Source organism: Corapipo altera, unplaced genomic scaffold, assembly GCF_003945725.1.
Source record: "Corapipo altera isolate COAL_440 unplaced genomic scaffold, ASM394572v1 106, whole genome shotgun sequence".
NCBI lineage: Eukaryota > Metazoa > Chordata > Aves > Passeriformes > Pipridae > Corapipo > Corapipo altera.
This window is the reverse complement of record NW_020885019.1, coordinates 182,254-205,977: the sequence shown is the minus strand read 5'-3', so window position 1 is coordinate 205,977 and position 23,724 is coordinate 182,254. Positions and strand designations below refer to the sequence as shown.

Here is a 23,724-nt window from a genome sequence, read left to right as displayed (position 1 = left end):
GAAAGGAAATTCATCAAAAGGAAGAGGAGGAAAAGAAAAAATGAAAAGAGAAAAAAAAAAAAGGAAGAGAAAGGAAATGAGAGGCAGAAAAAAACGGGGAAAAAGACAACTTTCAGAGTCTGGAATTAAAACCCGAGGTAGGATTTTTTTATTTTATTTTTTTTAAGAACTCATTTTCCTCCTGTGATTTTAAGAGTTTACTAATTCTGGGCATGGGGAGAAACCGTCTGTGTTGAGAAAGACAAGGATGTTGCCGCTCTCTCCTCGGCCGTTAACCATAATTGAATTAACAAAGTAAAACTTCCAATCAGATTATGAATTAGTTAAGTCCAGGACCCAGACTACAGATCAAGGATGAAGTTTCATTGCATAACCAGTCGTAGAGCATCAGAGAATCCATAAATCAATACAGATTACTGTGTTGGATTATCTGTTTAATAAAGCAGCAACAGAGCAATGTTTATTAATGGTTGTTTTGCAAATACGAGTACTGGATTCTTTTTCCTTTTTTTTTTCCTTCCCTCCCCCACTCTTCCCTATCTGTTATACATTTAATTTTCTTCCCTGACAGCTATAACTTGATATCAGGATTAGAAAGAAGGATATGGTGATTTGGAAAATGGTTTCTTGCAGTTTTCTTTGTTTTTCTTCCCTAGTATCTATCCAAACACTTTCTTTATTCGTTTAACCCTTTGTCTATGAACATTTCTTTGCATAGACTCAAGATTCCAAGATTGGGGATTCACAAAATATATAGATTTTTATAACTTGTGTATGGAACCGTGTGAGACTATTTGGGAAACTTGATTTTGCTTAATTTATCTTCTCTGCAAATCCATGCTGGTTCTTACCCCTCTTTACTGGATTATGTGTCAACCTCTTCCTTGTGGAAACTGAGATTTTTTTTTTACCTGCTCTACTGTAGAAGGGAATTTTGGATCAAAGAGGTGAACTGGGTGCTTCCCACTCATTTTTAATAGTGAGACTGGTTGCCTTAGATGCTACCTTCAAAATACAGCAAAATATCTGCAAAGGTGTCTTGATGTTGCTTAGAAGAACACAAAGATCTCATGGTGGATTAAGAAAAAATAATCTCAGAACGGTGATTCCAAGGAGAGGAAAAAAAAAGAAGGTCTTAATAATAATAAAGAGCTAATGCGGGTGACGGCACCTGAACTAATTTTGGAAAGGAGCAATTATAGCTTTGTGACTTTATGAAAACCCTCTTGTGAGAGATGTAGAAATGAGCTGACTTTTGACCCATGCTGGACCCGCTCGTTTTGCTCATGTGCTCATCAGGATCTTCAAAAAACAGAAGGGCAGAAGAAGCTGTCCCTTGGCACCTCATCCAGGGAAGGGTTGTAGTGCTGCATGTGACACAAAAGATTTATCCTGCTCATATGATTGCTTGAAATTAATAAACAAGGTATTTTTTCCCCCTCACCCATAGCCCTGTAATTCAGAATAATTTAGTGCCTGTGTTAACTGGGAGTTCATGTAATGATCTTCTTGGGGAAAGCTTAGGGAAAACCTCCTCTCTGTCTTCCCATCGAGGTTCACCTGGGTGCTGCCATTGTTCCTGGTGCTGTTCCCGCAGCCCATGTTGGTGGTGGCAAGGGAAGTTTTTACAGGCTCTTATATGATTCCCTCTTCCTTGTTGCCTTCTTCTTTCTCCTCCCTGGGGCAAGTGAAGTGCTGCTCTCCTGGCCAGGTGGCTCATCCCCAGTCAAAGGGGGACATTGCAGAGGACAGGGCAAGAGGGAGCCAGCTCCAGAAATTATTTGAGCTTTGATCCATGGACAGGGAGAGAGCATCCTCCATGGAAGGGGAGAGAGCATCCTCCATAGACACTCACACCTGAGTGTCTTGTAGGATGAGGCTGGACACTCTTGACTTTGGTGACAGTGGGGTGTCACCACACAGAGCTCTCCACCTTCATCCTTCCCGGGCAGACTGAGCCTCGTTGCTGCTCCAGATGGATAGTATGGATAGTTGCTGCTATGTGTCTGTGGGCAGACACCGGCACTGAGCAGTGGCCTGAAGTCCTCGTGTGAAGAGGGGCGGTGGCTCCCCAGGGGGACAAGGGACTCTTGCTCTGGGTGAGCACTGGGGAGCTGCCATGTGCCGCCCACCATTGGCCGGTGTCTTCGTTCAAGGGGGGGGGGAAGTGCCTTTTCTCCAATCAGGGGCTGGGAGCGATGCCATGTGAGCATCTTTTGGTGTTCCTGGGTGACCAATCCTGGTCCCGCACTGCCATAGGCTGATTTTGATGGTGTCACTTGCTTGGCTGTAACAAAGACACGGGCAGGAGTGGGAGGACGCGAACTGGGATGAGGATGAAACTCGGCATTTGGCGAACCATGTGTGGTGGGCCCGGACTCAGGGGCAGGATGTGCCTGTGCTGGTCTGTGATGGAGAGGTGGCTTTAAAGCCCACCAGGCCCGACCTGGCTCTCTGGAGCTCGTACACCTCATTTCGAGCTGCAAAAAACTCCCCTTAAAATGGCTGTGACTCTCCCCGTTCAGGGACGTGGTGACACCATGGAGCTAAAGCATCTCCTGGTCACCACCCATCCCTTTGTGCTCCCAGCCTGGCAGGGTGAATGGGAACCAGTTTCACTCCACTCACTGCCCCTTGACCATTCGGTGGGTCCTTGGGGGTCCCGGTGCCATGAGCTTTGCTGTGGCCCGTGGGCTCCGTGGGTGCTGTCGGAGCATGTTGCTCTTTGTCTGGGTGGAGATTCCTTCTTAATTTGGATTTTTGTTGTGGGGGGTGGCCATTCCCAGTGGCAAGACTGGCTGCATGGCTGCGAGCTTGGCTTTCTCGAAGGCTTTTAGGATAGTCTTGCAAAGAGCTGATTTTTATTTTTTTCCCCCTTTTCTCTCTGATTTGCTTCTGGAGTGCACTAGCAGTAAGCCCGGTATATTGGCATGACATTGATCCAAATTGCAGTTTACATGTGGCCATTTAAGCTTGCCTGGACACTATGATTTGACTGGTTAACACTCAGCACTGTCTACTCTGTTCTCCCTTCTGGCCATATAACTGCTGGAGACATTAATAGGAGACACATTCGCATGTTCAGGAGCAAGGGATCAGCTCTCCACATCCCTTCCCTTGCTTAGCAGCAGCTTGGAGCAGGGAAAAAAAAAAAAGGAGCAAATGCAATACTAATTTTTCCATGATTCGGTGAGTCATTGTGGAGAACAAGCCTATACAAACATAACTATTGAAAATTATTAATTTCATTCAATAAATCCCCTTTAGCTCCTGTCTTTAATGCTTATGCCAAGGATACAGAAATTCAGCAGGGCATTTTGTTGCTGAGTCCAAAGCCCTTTCACACCACTCTCATCATATGAAAGATGCGCTGTGAGTCAGGGGACTGGCAAAAGTGGCAAAAGTGCAGAAATACTCATGCTGGTTGGTGCTGCCAGTGGATATGAACTTTTACTTTGTGATGGATAAAATATTTATATTTTTTTAATATTTAATATTAGAAAATTCTCACCCCCAAATGATGAAGAATAGTTTAAAAATATTTTTAAAAAGTCGGGATTGTTTGGTGTTGGAGGAAAAAAGACATTTCCCCACTGAAGGAATTTTCTGCTGGTCTTTTCCAGTTTTCAGCTGAAAACAATAGGAGGCCCTGATGGCTCAAGCCTTCTAGGTCTCCCTAGAGCATGGTGTCCCTTTCTCTCCCCAGCGTCTCCCTCTCAGCACAGTCCCATGTGCCGTGGGTTGGACAGGTGTGGAATGGCACTGCAGTGCCACCACAAAGAAATCATGCTGATACAATAGGAATATGTGTGTATCTATACAGATACAGATATAATTCCTTCCTCCAAGCAGTTGCATCCAGATTTGGTGGGAGAGGGGATGGTTTTTAAAGGTGCTCTCACGGTAGGGCTGGCAGCCAGCAGTGACTCGCTCCCAACACTGCTCCTCAAAGCTCTGCTGGTTTGGGGGTGTCAAGGTTGTGTAGTGTGTGGTCCAGCTGGTCGGGACGGGCTTGGGGGGATCTCTGTGCCAAAGCAAAGCATGAGGCTTCCTGATTGAAGCCTCCAGCCGCTGGACTGGGGCTGAGAGGGGAGCACGTCTTTGTGCCGAGAACAGAGTCTTTCCTCTTCAAACAATCAGGGCTTCAAACCCCTGAGCGTTTTCAAGGGAACGATTTTTATGTCGGGATTATGATAAACCGGCTGAGTGGGCGCACTAAGCCGCCATAGGAATCAGATCAGGCCCTGCTTTAATTTCAGCAAGTGGCGGGTGTGTGGGAACGGAGGCTGGGGCGATGCTCGGAATTAACCGTCTGGGCTCTGGGCCCCGGCGTCCCCCGTTTCGGAGCACAGACCCGAGGAGGGGTGCGGGCAGGGTCATCTCGGCCCTGTCCCCACCGTGGCTTTGCCGATGGGTCTGGCGGCCGACCCACAGCACTTTGCAAGGTGCTTTACACCACCCTGTGACGGTTTTAGAGTAGCCGGCGCCGCTGTCTGTACGGCAGGAGCAGGAGGGAGAGGGGATTTCTTAACATTCCAAGCTGCAAACGTGGTGCTGAGTGTCCAAAAACGAGACCGGGTGGCTCTCACTGCACCCCGCCGGGGGAAAAGCGGGTGGCAGTGCCCCGAGGAGGGTACAGCTGGAAGGAAAATGATGAGCTCTGTGGTCTTCAGGCTGCTGGGAGGAGACGGGCGCCAGCGGGCAGGTCGCTCAGATGCAGCCGGGGTGATTGGATGTGAAAGCGGAGCCGCGGTTCTCGCCGCCCGCGCCGGCAGCTTCGCCTCTCCGCGCCGCCCGCCGCGACGGGAGGTTCTGCAGGCCCGGGCTTGTGTGACAGCGTTGCCAGCGTGACGGGGGGCCCCTAAAAATAGTCCTGGGGCCGCATTCCGGCTTGCCCTGCGGGATTTTCAGGGACAGATATAGAAAGGGACGTGTGCGTGTGAGTCCCGACACCTCCCTGCTCGCTGCCTCTCTCGCTGCCAGAGCAGGGGAAGGGGTGGCAGCCGCCGGGAGCGGGCGGGATCTGCTGCCGGGAAAGCTGTGGTGGCCCTGAGAAATTCCGGTTCAGGAGCCCCGTGCCAGCTGCTGTGAGGGACCCCCCGAATCCTGGGGCTGGGATTCCAGGTGGGGGGGTGTCTGTATGTGCTGAAGTCTGTAAAGCTAACAGGGAGGTCTTGGGTCGGCACTCCTGGCTGAGTCCATCTCTGGTTATCAGTGGATCACAGTCTCTTACTCGCTGAATAACTCCAGGATTTATCCTGCTACAGCTGAGACCAGACTTGGACCTGGCATCTGTAACTGTACAGCTAAGCTGTGTAATCCTCACCCAGCAGTGGCGGCTGCGGCCTGAGCTCTGGCTTTGACAGCCCAGGCTAGGTGTAAAAATCATTGTAATTCTACTTTCAGGGGTTTTAGTACTGCTGGAGCAGGGACAAAGGGGGTAGTGCCAGGATGCTGGAGCAGGAGGAAGGAGCATCCTCACTGGGTGCATCTGCTGGGTCTCATGTGAAGAATTTTTACAGGCAGGCAGAGGATATGAGATGGACCTTGCTTTGGGACAGGGAGAAAATTCAGGCTCTCAGAGGAAAAAGAGAAAAAAGGCAGATTAATAAGTGTGGGGAATGAAAAACACTGGATACTCATTGGTGTGGTGGGATGGCCTGCCTCGAGACCTGCGTGTGGCTCAAGGGGCCTGTTTGGCTCATCCTGTGGCCTTGTGGCATTTAGGTCAAGGCAGGTAAACCAGGTTTAATTTGACCTTCAGAAGGTTCCTGACTGCTGGAAGCTCAGAACACATCCTTTGAAAAACACCCACAAAAGCTCTGCTGGATCAGCATGGGAGCTCTGGGGAGGGGAAAGGGGGTCCCCAAGATCCTTGTCACCCTTATGGAGGCACTGGGTACTCTTTGGCAAGGAGGAAGATTTCTCCCTGGGGAATCTGCTTTGTTTCATCTGTCCCTCCTCCTCTGGCTTTTAGTAAATTTCTACTATTTTAGGTAAGAGTGAAACACTCATCTTTTACAGTATTTCTTAGGAGTGGATTGTTTTAGGGATTCCCAGGCTGAACCGGGTAGGAATGTGCCGGAGCCAAATAACCTTCCTCTGGCATCAGCAGGCACCAGCTGCTTGGAAAGAAAGTGCTTGAAACCCTACAATTATGGGATAATGTATTCCAAGAGAGTTTCTTGGCTTTCCGTTCCCAAGCTGGAGAGTTTATATCCCCTCCCTGATCCTTGTAAAATGTCGCTGAACTTGGATGTTCTTGTCACCTGGCCCTCCACGGTGCCACAAGTGGTGGCAATCCCTTCATGGCAACTGGTGGGGGCTTGGGGCTGAGCAGGAAGTAAAATACCCCAAATTTTCTGGCATTTGCTTTGAATTTGCCTCTGTGCCCTGGTTTTGGGAGAGGAATCATATCTTTGAAAAGAGATGGAGGGGCACTGGCCTCCACAGCCACCTATAGAGTCAATGGGAGAGTGATGGGGAATTAATAATATAACTTGGATTGTTCAAGGGAATTAGGCACATAATTCACTCAGGAACTTTGATTAATCCTGCAGGGCACTGTCAGTATCCAGGAATTTTCTCCCTGCTGGGGCCTGGTGGGGAGGTACAGGATTAACCCCTCTGGCTGGTGAGAGGTTTGAGGTCTCTGGATGCTGGGCTGGGCTGGACAGGGACCGTGGGGGATGGATGGCCCTGGGCCACTGCCCCACCCCGTGATTTTGCAGACAAACCCCACTCTCTGGAGAATTTTCTCCCGTCTTCCTCTTTGTTTTGGCTTTGAACAGCAAAACCCACTAACACACACTTCTTTTTTCTTCTTCTCTCTCTCTCTTTTTTTTTTTTTTTTAATGAACAAAAGTTGTTTTTAACCTTAAACCCATCCACCTGCAGGAGCATCAGCAGGGCTGGGTGGGTTTTTGGAGGGAGAGCTTTCCTACCGAGCTGTGCATCTCCTTGGTGCTCTTTGCTCTAGAAAACCACTGATTTTTGGGGAGGTGGGGAGCAGGAGGAAGCCTGGCTGTGCTGCCTGGCCACTCTGCCCCCTCAGCCAAGGCTCTGCCAGCACCAGAACAAGTCGGCCGAGAGGCCGGAGTGAAGGCAAAGCTGTCTCCCTCCTCCGGTGCAAGGGATGGCCACGGCGCGGGTTGCCATGGAGAACCGGGATTACTCTGCGCGTGTGTGCGCGGGGTGGGGGGAATATCGGGATTTCTTTTTTAAAACATTTTTGATAGAGTGCGATGCCGTCGGCGGCCGTGCTCACCCGACCTTGGGAGCTGCAACCTCCAACCCCGTCCCCATCCCCTCCTCCCCTCCTTCTGCAGCCCCAGCTCCTGCCCCAGCCCCTCCATCGGACTCTTATCTCCAATAATCCCCCCGTAAGAGGGCTTTCTGCTTGTTATGACACCCAGTGAAAGCGTGGGAGAAAGATCCTTTCTTCGCCCTTGTCCTCCACAGCCAGCCACTGGCCTGAATGGGAGGCTTTTTTGTGTCTCTGTGTGCCTGACTAATTGAGCTGAAGGACTTGCGTCTGGAAGGGCTTGAAAGGGACTTTTGTTGCCACTGCGGAGTTTGTGGAAGGCGAATGAGCCCTGCTTTCTTAGGGAACGCGGGTCCTGGGCAAATTTGACTCTCAGTGCTCACGCCTTTGGGTTCTTTGGGAAAATTAGAAAAAAAAGGGTGGTGGGATTGATTTTTTTTTGGGGGGGAGGGGATAGGTGGTTTTTTTTTTTTTTAGAACACTATCGGCAGCCCCAGGCACTGGAGAATTGAGTCTGGCAAAAAAAAAATAAAAATCTGGCCCTGCAAGGCTGGGGAACCGGCTTTAAAAAAAGGGCTTGGTGAGATGAGTTTAAACCAGCTAAAAATAACTGTATGGGGAGCCCCTGCCTCCAAAAATAACAGTATTGAGAGCCCTTGTTTCCAAAAATAACAGTATTGAGAGCCTCTGACTGATGGTTTTTTTAAGGCCCAATAATCAAACTCCAAATTTCCCCAGTGGAAATTGTTTCGTGGTCCAAGGGCACTTCCACATCCCGTTGCATTCCAAGAGGCGATGAGCATCAACTATCACAAGGTGGTTTGAATGGCTGCTGCGAAATTTCTCTTTTCCTCTTGCGCTTAAACAGGAGCGATGAAAAGTTGGGATTCTCCCTAAAAGTGCTTTAATTGTCCCTTGGTGCAGGATTGTCCCCTGGTCATTCCTGGCAGGACCAGTGACGGTGTGGGTGAGCAGGAGGGAAGCCTTCTGCTGTCTGGAATAGCCCAAACCCCAGATCTTCCTTAAAATACCCACAGACATCCTGCTCGGTAAGAAAACCGAAAGGTTTTGCCACAGCAGTTTTGCCACACAGCTCTGCCCAGACTCTTCTCCACTGGGAAGGCTGGTTTGGGGCACCTGGGACTGTCACCCCTGGTGGTGTTCCTGCTGCACCACGTCCCATTCCAAGGATTTGGTGTTTTCCATATGTCCCTGCCTTTCATGATCTGATGCTGGGTTCATTCAGGGACCAGCAGTACCTTCTCCCAGCCCGTCTTTCCCCCACAGCAGGGCCATGTGAAGCCCAGAGCATCCCACCTGGAAAACACCCCTACGGCAAGGAGGTTTGGGGGAAAATAGGACTTAGGAGGCAGAAAACTCCTTGGCATGTTGGAAAGGTTGGACAGTGGCTTTTCAAGTGGCTGGTGAGAGAAATGGGGAAGAAAGTGGCTGTATGGAGTCACTTTGCTTCCGTCGCTCATCTCCCATGGGACGTGCAGCCCCTGCACCTCACTGAGAAGCTGCTTGAAATTATTGACAAGAAATATGTTTCCTTTGTAACTTTTACCCCTCTCTTATTTTTTCCTCATTCCTGTGATCTTACAGGCCCCTCCACACAAGGAATAGCTGTGGAAGCTGCCAGGCTCCATTCCACCCTCTGTGTGGATAAACACTCCTGGAGAGTGTTACTTGGCAGTTGATTTCTAATGCCAAGGGATTAAAACATTTTGACAGTTGAATTTTTTGATGGGCTGATTTAGAGGCTGCAAATGCCCACAGCACCTCTTTTCTCACCCTGTGCCCAAAGGCCACAACCAGGTGCCTTCGGGAGTTTTCCAGGGCCAAAGAGATGCATCAAGAATAGGGAAAAGCAGAACAACTGGGTTTGAAACAGATGTGGATGCGAGCAGTGAAACTTGACAGAGAAGAAAAGGCAAAAAGAGTTGAATGAACAGGGGCCTTTTAAATAAAAAAACTATTAAAAATTTTAAAATCCCTTTTGGAGCTGGTGCTGAACCCCTTTTCACATGTCTCCACTTGGGACTTTTCAAATTCAGCAATTTCTGCACCAGTCCTTAACTTAACACTGTGTTAAACCCCAACACTGCTTTTCTGTCCCGCAGCCCGAGGTCCGTTCTGCCGCAGCTCCGGGGGTGCCTGTGACACCAGGTATCTGTTAAGTGCATCCTGACTTGTTATTTTCCTGGGAAACAACAATTTCTGTGCTGTTTGGGTGCTCATGAGGCAGCATCGAAGACGTTTGTCCCCTCAGCCCCACGCCAGGGTGAGGCAGTTGCACGCTGGTCATTAGTGAGCAGCAGCTGCCGGCGCCGGTTCTGTGCCTGGGCATGGCTGTGCCCACCAGCACCCCCAGCCCTTCTGCTGCACAGGACTGGGCTTTCTTTGCCTCCTTTTTTTTTTTTTTTTAAGAAATATATTTCACAATAATTATTAAAGCAAAATCACCCAATTCCAGTTTTGGAATGATTCATGAACTTGGAAATTGGGGCTTGGAGTCAAAACGAGATGAGTGGAGCAGAGCAAGGCTTCTGCTTCTGCAGGCTGGGGGCCAGAAGACAAAGAAACCACATTGCAGATGCTTTATTTAAAAAAAAAATAAATTATTCTTTGTTTTTGTTTTGTTTTTTATTTTCCCTCACCCTTTTTTTTTTTTTTCTTTTTTGGTAGGGAAAGGGCTTGCTCTTTTTTTCATTTTCCAAAGTGCAAACCTCAAGTATATTTTACACTCTGCAGAGGCCTTACCAGCTTGGGATCACCTTAACAAAACAAAAGAGTTTATTTTTTTTATAACTGACCAGTAGTTCTGGGCTTTTGCATTTCAGAGCACATCAGATTGACTCTAAAACAGTGATTTTTATGGTGTCTCTAACCAAACCCCTAAAATTTGGGAAATTCTTGCCGTTGTACAGATTATTTCTCCTGCTCTCAATAGCTTCCAGATTAAATAACAAAAGGTTTTAATTAGATGGGAAAAAAAAATCAAATGTAAAAGGAGGTATAGAAAACAACAGAATAATCAGGAGATTTCAGAAAAAATGAGGAATAATTTTTAGCCAAACACAGCAATAATCCTAAACTGCTTAATTATTGCTAATCAACACAGCATTGCTACAAAATATCTAGAATTCTGCAATGCATCTATTTCTCCACTTTACAGCCCATTGTAATAGTCATAATTCCTGCAATCCCAACATTTGGTGAGCAGGAGGCCACGCACCCAGAATTTTCCTGTTTCGGTTCCCAGCACAGGGGCCTTTGTGTTTTTGGGGCTGGGACTGGGCATCGGGATTTTTCCAAAGGTTTGGAGGAGCAGGGCAGTGATCCCACGCCGATGCTGTGTGTGTTCCCAACATACTCTGAGCATCCCGAGATGCCAGGCGGGTCACGGGGATGTGCAGGGGGGGCCTGTGCCACCTCTGCCATCCTTCTGCTCCTCTCTCCCTCCCTGGAGGACAACAGGCTCATGCAGCACCAGGGGAAACCACAATTTAATTTTTTTCCTCACTGAAAAAAGCTGGAAAAAAAAGAAGAACGGGATCTTGGTGCATTTTGTGACTTTGTTTCCAGTGGATGAAGAGCCGGTGGCTCCGTGCCCACCCTGGGTGTGAACAGCAGAACCCTCGTGGCTGCCAGAACCTTTCGCCACACCACAGGGAAGGTTTCACCTTCTGCTGAGAGTGGCCTGCTTATCCCTTCCCTTTATTTTCTTTCCTTTTTCTTTTTTTAATTTTTTTTTTTAAAAATATTTTTTTAATTTTTCTTTTTTTTAATTTTCCTTTTAAATTTTTAATTTTATTTTGAATTTTTTAAATTTTCCTTTCTATTTTTTTATTTTTCTTTAATTTTATTTTTCCTAGGTTTGCTGTTGCTTTCATTTTTTGTTTCTTTCTTGTATTCTATCCATTTCCATTTTTTCCTTAATTCTGAATTTAAGCCTGCTTTGTCTTGTCTCCTGCCAGAACATTTATCGAAGGGCAGCCGCTCCCATGCCAATGGGGTTTGTCTGTTGTTGTTGGTATTTTCCTGATGCTTTGTTCCACCCAAGACGCTCCCCAGGGCCCACGGTGCCCACCGAGGGCTGTGGATCGAGGTGCCTGGGATGGATTGGGAAACACAAAGCCCCAAGGAAGACACGGGGCTCTTGTTATCCTGGCCGCGCGCGAAAGAGTTAACCCATTAGAAATTCCGAGCCCTTCTTCCGATAGTTAAACCTGATTTGCATGCATTTGCATAATGAATGTCATTTGCATTCTTGGAGGTTGGCTACTTCTGTGGGAAAAGTCAAAGCGGGATTGCGGGGAGGGCGAAGGGGGGGTCGGCGAAGAAAGAAGGGAAGATTTTTCCCCTCACCCCACGCGCATCCCTGCCCCTCGCCAGCCTCGCCCAAATGCTCTTTTTCCCCCCCTTCTTTCCCCCCATTTTTTCCCCCCTCGATGCCTTCCTGCCTCTCTTTCCGCAGGACGCACAAAGCCAACCAAGGGGCGGATGGGCCGTGTCGAGGCGAAGCGCATCCTTTCCCGCTCCCCCCCCTTTCCCCTCCTCTAATTTCTCCCTCTAATTCCATCTTGGCTCCCGTTCCCGGCGCCCTCTCGCGCGGGGGGCTGCGGCCCCTCTCCCTCCCCTCCCTGCGGGTGCATGCGTGCTGGATCGGCGGCAGAGAGGGGAAGGAAAGAAGGTGGGAGCCACCATTTTAGGCAGCTGCCGTGTAAAATGGCTGATTCCCTTCCCCTGCTCCTCGCCACGCGGTCGGCTGCATCCCGGCTGCATCCCGGCTGCATCCCGGCTGCATCCCGCGGGCAGGGATGGATCCTGCCCGTGGTGCCCCTGGTCCTGTGTCCTGAGCACCGCGGGGCTCGTCCCGGCCTCGGCCGCGGGATTTCCCTGTTCCCTGTTCCCAGCTCGGGGCGTCGCAGCCACGAAACCCCCCGGGTCACGCACGAGGCACCGACCCCAACCCCAAACCAACCTCCTCTTATCTCGTCCTCTGCAATGGGGATGGCACCAAAAGCGAGTGCGTGGTCCTTTTTTACCAGATTTTTTATAATTATTGTTTGAAATGCCCTCCTGGGGACATTGTGGGGCTTGAGGCTCGGCTGCAGGATTTTTTCCTCGATGGAATGGATGACATTTCATTCTTTGTGTACTATGATAGCATTAGTGAAACAGCTGTTTAATTTTTTTTTTTTTACCCCTCCTCCCTCTTTTGGACTAAAAAAATTCAACAGCCTAATTTTTTTCTGCTGCTGAAACCATTTCGTGGCTATTCAGGAAAGGGGGGAAAAAAATCAACATGAATTATGAGCGACTCCATCCCCTCCTTGTGCGTGATGGGCTGAGGCGTGAGAGACTTCACCTGGTCCAGATGATCTGTGAGCACAAAGTTATTGAGCTCAGGTCAATATGAGAGAGGGGAAAAATCTCCTCATAGAACCTGGTGGGGTGTGAACTGGTTAATTTTACTACAGCACTTGAAATGTTTTGGGGTATTTTATCTGAAGACCTGTTGTGAGAGGCTTGTGGGTTAGGTGAAAATCTTGGTGTTCCATGAGGCCGCGTTAGTTGTTCTTTTTAATTTCTCCCCATCCCTCTGTTGCCATGAGACCTGGAAACTTAAAAGCCTAAATATGCTGAGTGAGTTTAACCCTGGTGTGACGGGAATTTTGAAAGCAGATTAAAACCACCTCAAAATTTATCCTTAGAAGAAAAATAAATCACATTTTTTGCCGGTGGGCTGACGGCGGGGCCCCGAACACACCTGGCTGGGGGCGGCCCCGTGGAGAACTGTGGCTGGACTTGTCTCAGTCCTGGTCCCTGGTGGGGTCTGTGAGGTGGGAAGGGATTGGGGAAGGGGTGACTGTCACAGTTGTACCCCTTTAGCTCGAGCTGTGAAGGGTGTGTGGCCACGCGCTCGCTCCGCCTGCCAAACGTGCTTAGTCAGGAATGGGAAATACTTCCCTAAAACTTGCAAAAATGCACTAAGGCTCTTAGCTCTTGGGCTAAGCTGCAGCTACTTAGCCCATTTCTCACTGATTTTATTTATAAACTTCAGTCCATGCTGGGGGATTTATTTTTTTTTCTTTCTTTTTTTTTCCCCTTCTTTCCCTGGGATGGGGCACATTAGTGGGTTGGAAGTGGGGCTGGAAGGAGAGGATGGGTCTGGGCGTCCCTGCTCTGCTCCCACCAGTGCCACTCGGGCTCCCCATCGCTGGATTTCCACAGAATTGGATTGTCTCTGATTTCTGTAGCGTTATAAATGATTTATGGGGCTGATGGACGGGAGAACAGGCTCTTTCTCTGGCCTGAGCCCTTCCTCCCTTAAACAAGCCACGTCAATTCTGTACTGGGTGTCTAAATCAATGTGTAGCCTGTGAGTAGCCACAGCTGAAAGCAGAGTTTACACAGAGGAAAAATATACAAAGTGAATATTAATACATTATTAAAATATAAAACAATTCTGTAGGGATGCTCCAAAGCAGCCTGGAGCAGGGGCTGGCAGCACAAGGGTCAGGGCTGCCTGGTTTTGTTATTTTTAGGCAGGGATGTGCAGTGCTGGAGCTTTCCCACTTGGTTCCTACTGCATCAGCAAGGGGGGACCCTGCAGAGCGCAGGGTACATCCCAAGCCTCTTCCCTCGATGTGGCTCCCACCGGTGAAGGGTCTCCCTGGGCTTGGGGGCGAAGTGCTTGGGCAATCGGGATAAATCCCCCCGAGCAGGGGCCACAGGGTGCTCTGGGTTTGGGTTCAGCTTTCAGCCTTGGTGCTGCAGCCACTGCCCTGGGCAGAGAGGGAAGCCTGGAGAACACAGCTTCCCTGAAGGCAAAGAATAAATAAAGGTGGTTTTTTGCCTTAGATTTATGGGTTTTGGTCCTGCCTTGTCATTCCTGAATACTTGGGGCTGGCTTTGCCACCGTGGCCACAGTAGGATGCTGGCTGGCCCCACACTTGCCAGGGGCAGGGAATGGTGCAATGAGAGCTTTCCCCCATTTCAAATCCCCCCAGAGCAGATCCCGGCTCCTCTTGCTCCCCACAGGGCAGAAGCTCCACTGAGGCATCTCAGATTTGGAAACCAGCCCTGCTGCAAGGATGCTGAGAGTTTTCCAACTTTCTTCTCTCTTCCTTAATCCCTCTTCCTGCCAGAAAAGTGGCTGTAATCTCCCTGTCCTGGTGTAATCCAGACAGGGAACATGGGGCTGACATTTAAAGTTTTCCCATCTACTTTTCTTTCTCTTCCTGTCAGGGAGGATGTGAGTTCATCCCACGTGAAGCTCATTTTCTGGCCAACGAGTCGCAGGTCTCTGTCCCCCATGAAAGTTCACAGGGAATATCCTGGTAAGTGGATTTAAAAAAAAAATTTAATTTTTTATAGGCTTTCCGTAAGCTCTTACACCAGGCTCTGACACTGTCACTCTGCTGAGATGGGCCGAGTGTCACTATGGCAAGTGTTTGGGGACCGGTGCGAGCCCACGGCGACCACATCGTTGGGAAAAAGAGGGGCCAAAAGCTCCATGGTCACCAGCTCTGTGGTCACCAGCACCTTCCTTGCTGACCACTTGGCCCAAAGTCTCAACCATCCAGAGATTTTGTTCTGTACTTAACATCTGTTCTTGTGGGTTTGTTGGTTTGTTATTCCCAAACCCCAGGAGAGATGTCTGTCCCACATGCAGGAACAAAGGGCTCCTTTAAGGTCTTTGGGGAGTTTTTTCTGCCTTTTAAATGGAAAGGTGGTAATAAAGGTGTTTCTCTTGTGTTTCCTTGTAGCTCAGATCAGCTCGTTACCACATGAACCCAGGAGTGGGGGCTGTATGGAAAACCTCACCCTCCAAAAGCCATGAGCCCCTGCCTACAGGGATCTGACAGCAGGACCTGCCTTGTGGGACCCTCAGCAGAAGCCCCTCACCACAGCTGGTCCCACATGCACTCTCCTCCTCTTCCTCCTCCAACCAGCAGACCCCAGCCTGCAGCACGACATAGATCATGATTTGCACCAGCGTCCATCCAGGCTGACCAGGGCTGCTGAGCAGCCTCGGCGTGGGGACACAGCACCAGCTCAGGGATGGACGGGTGGAGAGGACACCGGGACATCCCCATCCCACTGCTGCACAACACCCCAGGGACCACTTGCTGGTGAGACTGGGGTGGGATGTGGGCACCTCTCTGGCAGGTCGCACTGGGGCACGGGGAAGCTGCATCCACTGAGGGATGGGGAGCTCAGGTAGAGCCCACACCGGTGGGCAGCTGGCCTGAGGAGGAGGTGATGGGCAGGGGGAGAGGTGCTGGGAAGGGACAGTGTGTTTATTATTGAGGCGCAGCTGAAGCGGGTCCTTTGCCAGTGGTCAAGTCTGAATCACAAACTCCGCATTGTTTCCGAGTGGGTTCAGCACATTTCCCTTCTCCCCCTCCCTTCCCCTTTCCTCTCCTCTCGCCCTCGCACAAAGCTGTCATTGTGCCGGGGACTTGGTGATGGCAGCGTTGTTATTTGGCGTAAAAAAAAAAAAAGGAAAAAAAAAAGAAAAGAAAGAAGTGGGGAGGGGGGGACCCAACAAGGTGAAGAGGTTTAAATCAGCTTAGCCCAAATGCCAATTAAAAACCAAAGAGGATTAGGCTTGTGATCAGCAGAATAGACAGTCATTGTACCCCGAGGAGGAGGTTTTTCCCCTCCCCAGGCCTGATGCAGTCGTGCCTCAGGTCTCCCTGCAATCGTCACCGCTCTGCCCCTGAGCTGGGATGGAGCAGGGCAGGGGCTGCCTCTGACCCCAGGGCTGGGCTGCCCACCCGCCAGATCCCTTGCCTGGGGCAGAAAAAGCCCCACAGGCTCCTGGTGCAAAGACCTTTTCTTGCATTTTTTTAAGTGTATGTGAGGACTCTTGTCTTGCCTTGGGTTCACCCAAGCAAGGAGAGTTCTCGATCTCTCTGCCAAAGGAACGGTGTTCCCTGGAACAGGCTCTTGGGCTGAGAGTGTCCCTTGGCCGGGAGCTGGTGGAGGGTCCCTGGGGTGAGGTCCTGTCTGGGGGTCTGGGCAGACACTGTCCCCACCCTCTAGACACCTGTGTGCTGGCCGAGGGCTCTCTCCAACCATGGGACTGGGCAGTGGGAACCATCAGTCAGAAGAAACCAGCACATCGCCTTTGGTCCCAGGGCTGCGGTGGCAAAGTGCCAGAAGCACTGTGTGGATTCTCCTCCAGACAGTGGAGATCCAGAGAAGACTTGGCACTTCTCTGCTCCATGGCCTGGAGATGACATCACAAGTGCTCTCTGCCTGGTTTAATCCTCTCTGCCACCCATCAGCTTCCTGATTTCATGGTTTGGAGTCTAATGTAGCCAGAACTTGTGGTCCTTGTAGCATCCTCACCTGCAGAGAAGAACCTGGGCTGGGTGAGGTATGTGTGGGTGCTTGCTTGGATGTCTCTCAGACTTATGCAGCTCACCCATCTCTAAGCATCTCTCCCAGTACACCACTAAACTGGTAAAACCCCAGGAATCAACGTGGCTGCTGTTAATGGGGTTTGGAGTCTGCTGCCATTTCAGTCCTGGCTCGCCTGACAGAGTAGTGAAGGCAAATCCCCTGCAGCCAAAATGGGTGTGAAAAGGGTGTTGCCAGAGCCAGAGTGTCCTGATGCCACACTAGCAACTTTAAACTTAGGTAGAAAGTGTAGTTGTGGGGTCTCTTTGAGGCTATTTGGGAAAGGAAAGGTGCCAAGCATAGGTGGGAGCTGGGCCAAGCAGGGAGAGGTTTAAGGAATATCAGCAACAAATTCAGATGGAGCTTGAGCACCTCCATGTCTAAGTGCAGATGGGTTCAGCCTCAGCCTCCCCTCTCTTTTAGTCTGATCCTGCCTGGCAGTTGGGGGTGCAAAGAGACCCCCTGCACATCTCTCCTGCCTTTTCTTGGGGTGAATCCTCTCTGCTAAGGGGGACCATTGCCCAGCTGAGGAGACCCTGGAGCTTGGTAGATCCCACTGTCCTGCTTTGCACAGGACCCAGGGATGGCTGCGGTGGAGTCTGGTCCAGCCCCAACCATCCTCTAGAAGACACTGAGCTGTCATCTCTAGATGCAAAATGCTCCTGGCTTTGAGCCAGGGAGAGCAAAGAGGAGCAAAAGGGCCTTTTCCCTGGAGAGCAGAAGAAGGAGAGAGCATCCTACCTCTGGACCAGGAGCCGCTTCTCTCTGATCCAGCACATGGTCAGCACTGGCTGAAGGAGCACAGTCACGGTGGGACAGACGACTCCAGTGCTGAGGCAGTGGATGCTCAGGGAGCATTTGGGAGCAGAAAGCAGGAATGCTGCGGAGCAAAGGAAATTGCGCTTTGAGGGGAGAGGGAAAGGGTGAGGGAGATGTTGAGAGCTGGGAGGTGCAATGCCTTCACCTCCCTCCTCCAGAAACCCCTCATGCCGCCACTGCCCCCGTGCCCGAGGATGCCCACGGCACCCAGCGAGCGCACGGGGCTGTGGGAGCGGGGAAGGGGGCAGGATCCGTCGCCTTTTGTTGCTGCCGTGTAATTTATGATATGAGAGAGGGCCATTGTCTGGACCCATCCTGTATTTTTCCGAGGGCTTTGCCTCTCTTCCCAGCCCCCCGCTGTGCTCCTGCTACTGTACGGTTGCTATGGGACGTGCTCCCCGCGCCGTGGCTATGCGGGGCAGTGCCGGGGAGGGCTGCCCGCCGCGCCCGGACCCATCTGGAGCCCCGAGCCCGCTGCCGCAGCCCGGGCCCTCGGCGGCCCCGCTGACGTGCCGAGGGCCTGGGAATGGGGCTTTCGGCCCATCCAAGTTCACGGCCACCGGAGGCATTCAGCTGCCGGAGGGGAGGAGGGGGGGCAGCGGGATCTGGGGCGTTTGGCTCCATTCTCCCTTCCCTTTCAGCGCCGGCAGTGTCCTCGGTGCATACAGATCCCCCGTCCCTTTCTCCTCCTGACAAGTGCGCACATAAATAAATTACCCCACCGGGCGAGTGTGGAACAATCTGTCCCCTAAATTCTATTCATCGCCAGACAGGACTCATTATTCCCCCGATTAAAGCCGCTGGAGTAGCTTGCAAGGGTTACAGTTACTCTGTCAAACTGTAAATAAGACACTAAAAATAAAGGGCGCTGGCGAGAGAAGGGGGAAAGGGAAGCCAGACTAATGCCTGCTGCTAGGGAAACCGAATGAATCCCTAATGACGCTGTGTACAAACTGCAAATAATGAAGGAAAAGTGACAAACAGACCTCGGCCAGGCTGTGGCGAGGTCCTCGCTCGACGGTGGTGGTGGTGACTGGCTCGCCCCTTCCTCTGGGGAGAACCAACAGGGAGGGGGACCCCCTTCCACACCCCTCTGAGCAGAGAGTTTAAGCCCTTGTCCTTCACTTTCAGGAAGGTTTAGGTTTTGTGAATGTGTTTGTTTTCCAGGCATAAAACCCACCTTGGCTCAAGCCCACATTCTGAGGTTGCACTGGGAAAAGGTCCATTGCCTGTGGCCTCAGGGCACAGCAGCAGCTCCCAAGCTTTTAGTTTGTGCTCCAGGAGCAGAGCACAGAGCTCTGACCCAGGACAGGGCTAGAACCAGGGAGTTGAGTCCATCCATCTACCCGGAGTCCTGGGGGATGCAGCCAGGTCTTCTTCCCACCTGCAGCCAGTCCTCGCTCTGGTGGCTGAGATGGAGACCCAGGGCTCAGTCCTGGCTCTGGTCCACTGCTGTCTGGGGCATGATAGATGTCAGGGAAGGATGTGTCCAGCCCTAGAAATCCTCTTTGGATAAAATAAAATTCCTTCCTTGCTGATCTCTTGCCAGCCAGCAAAGATAGGAACGTTCACCTCACAGAGGATTCTTCTTTTCCTCCTTTGATACTTTAGAGCTGCAGAAGTGAGGCACAAAATTCAGCTATAGGCTCATCGTGGGTATTTCTCAGTTGCAGAGGGACTCAGATGTGAGAGTTTTGTTTCATGTCCTCCCTGAACTATTCCCACCACCTGCAATGGGCAAAATACTGGAATTCTCTGTGTTGCTTGGGGAAATATATTGATTCATGTCTCCCAAGCATCAAAAAGCAGTGAAGAGAGCTCTGAACTGTGCTTCTCCAGGTGGATTTTTGCTCTCCAAAGGAGAAACCCAAGGAAAAGTCCCAGTGGGGCCATGAAGTCCTGGGCACCCGGAGCAAACATGTCACTGGGCTGGGAACTGAGCTCTCACCCCACATATCTGCATGGATGCCTCACTGCACATCCATCCTTCTGCAGAGCCCAGCAGTGCTGGGGCCCTTTGGGGGCCTGATCTGCAAAAAAGGACCAAGGAAGGGCACAGCCAAGAGCAAGAGGAGCAGCAAGGTGCCAATCCCTGCCCTGCAGATGCTGCTCTGCAGGACACCTGCCTGTTCTCTCACTGGCAGCAGAATCCAAGGAGCCTCGTGCAGGTAGAGGGTTTTTAGAGATGTGCTCTGCTTGGGGCTTTCACAAAGCTCAGACATCTTAAAAGGGATTTTTCAGGGCAGCTGAGCTAGTCTGGAGCCCAGTTGCATTTCCCAGTCAGGTCAAACCTGGGTTTAGCAGATTTCTTCCCTTTCCATCTTAGGGAAAAAAACCACTTTTCACTCCCAGTTCCTGGCTGTGAAGCCTCATGACTCCATAGCAGCATTCCTGGGACATTCCTGTTGCCAGTGGTATGTGCAGAATTTCAAACAGTGGCACATGGCTCCACATCTCCTTGTGCTGCCCCAGCTGGACTCCATTATTTGGGAGAAACTCTAGGATGGAGCAGATTTATTATTGCCACTAGTAATAGTGTTGCCTGTGAAGCTCCTGCAGCCCCAGGTGGGTGTGTGTAGGTGGTGATGAAGGAAGAGCTAAGATTTTGTCCTTCCTCTGCAAAATTTACCAGCTTTGCTGGAAAAGGAGCAATTCTAAAAAAGTCTCATAGCCAACCAGGCCTGAGCAAGACAAACACGCGCCTGGGTTGATCTGGTGCTACCCAGCCATGGAAATGGACAGCTCTTCACCAAAACTGCTCCCTGGAGGTTGCCTTTAGATGAGTGATGGGCTTAAAGAGCCTCACTGCATCCTGGGAGAAGGTTTTAATCCCATGGGCTTTGCTCCCTTGCCAGGAACAGCTTCACTTGAGAACTCAGGTCCTGGGAGCAGCATCAGTGCCAGGGATGCACTCAGGAATACTCAACTCCCCTTGAGATCTCACCAAGATTGGCAAAAAATAACTTACTTGCCTTTCCCTGCTTGAATCTCTTGGGTCACATTTTCCAAGGTTTCTCTCAACCTCTAAAAATACGATTATTGCTATTTTTTACTGGAAGCTATGATTTCCCTCCCTGTTAATCACCCAGCGTCAGAAACTCAAGCATTACTCTGGTGGTTGATGAGGCTGGGGGTTGTCAGGCCTTGAACAAAGCACATCCTGACCAGGTTTGCCCTACAGCCTCCTGGAGACATGAGGAATGAGAGTCCTCAATTTTAAGTATCTTTATCCCAGCTCTGAGAAGATCCTGTGCCTCCCTTAGTTTCCTCCAGACACCTGAACGTGTTTTTCCTCCTATCTATGGATGTCATCTAAATATGCCCATGAACCAGAAGCTGGCAGGTTGCTCTTGGTCCTTCAAAGGTTGCCCAGCAGGGTCTGAATGGTTTGTGGAGGCCATGTTTCAATCACACCATTGCCAGTCCCCTTCCTTTTCAAGGATTAGGATGAGGCAAACCTTCAGTTTGGTTTAATCCTCAGGATCTGGTTCTGAAGGAGTTTGCTGGCACATGCACAGTGCACACACGTTTGCAGGAACAGCCAGGTAACTCACAGGGCTGAATCACTCTGGGTTTTTTTTTTTTCATTATAACCTCCTTTTAAAGCATGCTTAAATGCTCCCCTGCAGGCCCGTGTGAGGGCTGTTAAGGGCTTCATTTGAATAAATAAGGGCATAGGTACAGGAGGAGCATCACCACAGCCCCTGGAAACCCAGTGCCAGCGAGGGCAGCAGAGGGCTGGCGAGTGGGGAAGGGCCTCGATGTTATATATTCCATAAAGTAGAGTAATTAAGTATTACTAGTTTTGATGACTTCAAACAGAGTGACTCCAGGAAATAAGCCCCTTCTTTATAATTAGTGGGATTTCCTCTGCATCAAACGGAGAGATTGATTCTTTAATCTGCTCACATGCTTTTGATTTGGTCTTTCAGCTGCTTGTACCAACTGCTTCTACTCCCTGCTCTTGCCGATAAAACCTTGCAAAGGAGATTTTAGGAAGGCATGACCTGAGTTGAGGTCCAGGATTTTCTTTGTGTGTGGCTGTTTTGTGTATTCCTAATTTGCCAGAGGTGATGATCGTGATGATAGCAATAATCAAAAATAACATAGACATGGGTTTTTAACATCCACGTATGTTTAGGTCAAATAATTGGACTTTGGGGTTTTGGTTATTGTTTTCTCTTCCCAACACACCTCTTAGCTCTGGCTCATGCTCTTTAACACCTGAAAAGTTAATTTTGGCTACCTGTCTGCAGTAACCCTGAGCTGTCCTGGGTGGGACTTACTGTAAAACGTTGCTCTTGTAAGAGAGCACAGCCCTAACGCCAGGGTTTGGGCGGGCTGTTGGCATTCCAAAGGCTCCAATGAAGTAAGGACTTGGTATGTGCAGACTTTTTAGAGTATTTCAGGTGTTGGTCCTGATTTAGGACTAAACCCAGGAACTTTGGAAGCTTTCTCTAAAATAAAATGGCTTGTGGCTGCCCCATCCCTGGAGGTGTTCAAGGCCAGGTTAGAAGGGGCTTGGAGAAACCTGGTCTAGTGGAAGGTGTCCCTGCCTAAGGTGGGGGGGTGGAACAAGATGAGCTTTAAGGTCCATTCCAATCCAAACCATCTCATGGTTCTATGAAAATCCCCACAAATGTTGCTGCTTTCCAAACAAAGAATTCAGGAGGGAGTAGGAACTTGCCCTGTGCAGGTGAAAGAAGCGGATGGTGAGCAACCAGCTCCTTCCTGGGCATCTCCACGGGCTCAGTGACACTGTATCAGTTGTATGGGAAATGTGCCCTGGGGTCTGTGTTAGTTCCAGGCATGGACTGAACCTATTCTGTGCTACCCCTACCTCCAAACCTGCTCAGACCTCGAATCACCGCAGCAAACAGTTCCCAGATGAATTTCTTTCTGGCACATGAGGTTCTTCTGGGATCGCTGAGGAGGGAAGAAAGGGTGAAAATTTGGGACTCTGCTGTTTTCCTTCCACCTTTTGGCCCTGTTGGAAATGTGCAGGATGGTGGTGGTGCTGGAGCTTGGCTGTGGGTAAAAATGGGAGGACGATGGCCCTGCAGGAGGGTGTTTTGGCAGCTGTAGGGTGGGGACTGATATCCCACTCGCTGTGGGGGCTCGTGTCGCTCTCAGCGCACGTCACCCCCAAAACAAGGGGGGAGGGCTGTCCCCACCACGGTCAGGTGGCCACCAGCCTGCAGGGAGGAGCTGAGGGAAAGGGATGGATCATGCTGGGTTCACCTGGAGCTGGAGCAGTGGTTGGTGCCCCTCACAAGCCTCCCCACGTCGGGAGCGGTGTCGAACACAGATCGTGTAATTAGGGACCCGGTGAATACGTAACTGTACAATTATGCAAATAGTGATCAAAATCACTGTTTTCAGCAGAAATGCCTGAAGATCAAGACAGAAGCTTCATGCAACCTTAATTTAATCTGGTCCTGCAGGAGTGGGGAGGTCTGATGGATGACCCAACCTTGTGCCTGCCCGTGTTTAGCAAGGCTGGGGTGGGAGGCAGGGGAGAGGAGCGCCCGAGCATGCTAAGCGAGGGGAAAATGGCACTGGAATGTGGTCAGCAAACCAGGAAAAAATGGCACAAAGTGCTGATGTTTACGATGATTTTATTTTTCTTTTAATTTCAGGTGAAGAACACAAGGTTGGAAGGAAAAAAAAAATAAGAAAAAAGAGAAAAAGAGTCTCCAACCCCAGGAAATCTGTGTTAATTGCTTATGAATGTCTCTGTCTAAAAAATTATCGAATTGATGTTGTCGTGCTTTTTTTTGACAGGCTGTCTGTTACATTTTTTTTAAAATATTCATGCACTGAAATCTAATTACTAGGCAAATTTAATGATAATGAAATGAAGGCACTTTAGCAGAAAGCACAGGGCCTTGTTAATGTTTTCTCAGCCTCTGTCTTGTTCATATTTTTAAAATTATGTTTTTTTACAACTGTCTTTCTTGCCTATGAAAAAAAAAAGATTGCTGAAAATAAAACTCGGATTGTCGATAATGTTTGTGGTGGCTCAGTTTGTAATGATGGGGAATTCACAAGGTGATTAAAGGTGTTTTGCAAAAATCAAATGAGCCTAACCTAATCAGACCAGGCAGATGAAATATTATTATTAGAGAGGTAACATTAAGGGCACGCCTGGAGGTTTCAACAAAGATGAAGTCTCTAGTGCGTGTGCAGGGGCAACAACACCCTTACCATCCTCTGGGCCT

At 50.0% G+C, this 23,724-nt stretch overlaps 1 long non-coding RNA gene across 1 annotated transcript; it reads left to right on the top strand.

The window, feature by feature from the left end:
* Positions 1 to 23,512, top strand: LOC113959029. Its single transcript, XR_003531687.1, has 4 exons — positions 1 to 137; positions 14,522 to 14,613; positions 15,043 to 15,408; positions 23,143 to 23,512. It is a non-coding gene; the product is annotated as an uncharacterized LOC113959029 (long non-coding RNA).
* Positions 23,513 to 23,724: the final 212 nt, after the last annotated feature.